Source organism: Vanacampus margaritifer, unplaced genomic scaffold (assembly GCF_051991255.1).
Source record: "Vanacampus margaritifer isolate UIUO_Vmar unplaced genomic scaffold, RoL_Vmar_1.0 HiC_scaffold_126, whole genome shotgun sequence".
NCBI classification, from domain to species: domain Eukaryota; kingdom Metazoa; phylum Chordata; class Actinopteri; order Syngnathiformes; family Syngnathidae; genus Vanacampus; species Vanacampus margaritifer.
Window position 1 is genome coordinate 1 of NW_027520836.1, and position 2,500 is coordinate 2,500.

Sequence of the window (2,500 nt, forward strand, 5' to 3'; positions counted from 1 at the left end):
ACTTTCAGCACTTTCAGCACTTTCAGCACTTTCAGCACTTCCAGCACTTCCAGCACTTCCAGCACTTCCAGCTCTTCCCCCTCTTTCCCTTCTTCCAACTGCGGGCGCGCCGGGCGCACAGGGGCTCGTGCGGAGGGGTGTGTGTGCGTGCATGTGCCGAACAAGGAGGAGAGCGCCTCACTTCGGGGCTTGTCGCTGGCCGTCGGCGGGGCTCCAAGGACCAGGGGGAGAGCGCCTCTCTTTGGGGGCTTGATGCTGGCTGTTGGCGCGTGTCTTCGGGGCTCCACGGACCAGTGGGAGAGCGCCTGTCTTCGGGGCTTGATGCTGGCCGTTTGCGGGACTCCATGGACCAGGGGGAGAGCGCCATGGACCAGGGGAGAGGCGTCTCTCTTCAGGGATTGACCAGGGCTCCAATCTTCCCATTGAAATGAATGGCGGGTGACCAGGCGTCCAAATCCCCCATTGAAATGAAGGCCGGATGCCCAGGGCTCCAATCTCCCCATTGAAATGAATGGCGGGTGACGGGCGTCCAAATCCCCCATTGAAATGAAGGCCGGGTGCCCAGGGCTCCAATCTCCCCATTGAAATGAATGGCGGGTGACCGGGCGTCCAAATCCCCCATTGAAATGAAGGCCGGGTGCCAAGGGCTCCAATCTCCCCATTGAAATGAATGCCGGGTGACCGGGCGTCCAAATCCCCCATTGAAATGAAGGCCGGGTGCCCAGGGCTCCAATCTCCCCATTGAAATGAATGGCGGGTGACCCGGGCGTCCAAATCCCCCATTGAAATGAAGGCCGGGTGCCCAGGGCTCCAATCTCCCCAGTGAAATGAATGGCGGGTGACCAGGCGTCCAAATCCCCCATTGAAATGAAGGCCGGGTGCCCAGGGCTCCAATCTCCCCATTGAAATGAATGGCGGGTGACCAGGCGTCCAAATCCCCCATTGAAATGAAGGCCGGGTGCCCAGGGCTCCAATCTCCCCAGTGAAATGAATGGCGGGTGACCAGGCGTCCAAATCCCCCATTGAAATGAAGGCCGGGTGCCCAGGCTCCAATCTCCCCAGTGAAATGAATGGCGGGTGACCAGGCGTCCAAATCCCCCATTGAAATGAAGGCCGGGTGCCCAGGGCTCCAATCTCCCCATTGAAATGAATGGCGGGTGACCAGGCGTCCAAATCCCCCATTGAAATGAAGGCCGGGTGCCCAGGGCTCCAATCTCCCCATTGAAATGAATGGCGGGTGACCAGGCGTCCAAATCCCCCATTGAAATGAAGGCCGGGTGACCAGGCGTCCAAATCCCCCATTGAAATGAAGGCCGGGTGCCCAGGGCTCCAATCTCCCCATTGAAATGAATGGCGGGTGACCAGACGTCCAAATCCCCCCATTGAAATGAAGGCCGGATGCCCAGGGCTCCAATCTCCCCATTGAAATGAATGCCGGGTGACCAGGCGTCCATATCCCCCCCCCATTGAAATGAATGACGGGTGACCAGGCAGGCGAGAGCCCCCGCTGCAGAGGCTCCAGAGGTGGCACTCTGAAAATATTTCAAAAAAAGTTGACTTTGAAATTTTTGAGAACCAGGATTTGGGGGGGGCAAATGTGCTGAGGCAGGCCGCCCATAGTGCTCCTATTTCGGCCTGGGCGCGCCAGAGCACCCCCCTGGAAGTGGCACTCTGAAAATAATTAAAAAAAAATGACTTTGAAAATTTTTGAGAACCAGGATTTGGGGGGGGGCAAATGTGCTGAGGCAGGCCGCCCATAGTGCTCCTATTTCGGCCTGGGCGCGCCAGAGCACCCCCCTGGAAGTGGCACTCTGAAAATAATTAAAAAAAAATGACTTTGAAAATTTTTGAGAACCAGGATTTGGGGGGGGCAAATGTGCTGAGGCAGGCCGCCCATAGTGCTCCTATTTCGGCCTGGGCGCGCCAGAGCACCCCCCTGGAAGTTGGCACTCTGAAAATAATTCGAAAAAAGATGACTTTGAAAATTTTTGAGAACCAGGATTTGGGGGGGCAAATCTGCTCAGGCAGGCCGCCCATAGTGCTCCTATTTCGGCCTGGGCGAGCCAGAGCCCCCCCTGGAAGTGCCCCATTCATTTTCAATGGCCGGGTGACCAGGCGTCGAAAAATGCCATAGGAAATGAATGGGGCCCATTCATTTTCAATGGCCGGGTGACCAGGGGGCCAGTACCACCTGCCGCCATTAGGGGCGCTGTAGATAGGGGACCTCGTCCCCCCATTCGAGAGGTTTGCCCCCAAACCTCAAAATGTATGGGGTACAATATCAGGAGCGAGCTTTTTAAGACGAAAAATTTTCAGAGTCAACTTTCTTCGAAATATTTTCAGAGTGCCACTTCCCAGGGGGATTCTCGCTTGCCAAGGCCGAGATAAGAGCACTATGGGCGGCCTGCCTCAACACATTTGGCCCCCCCAAATCCTGGTTCTCAAAAATTTTCAAAGTCAACTTTTTTCGAAATATTTTCAGAGTGCCACTTCCCAGGGG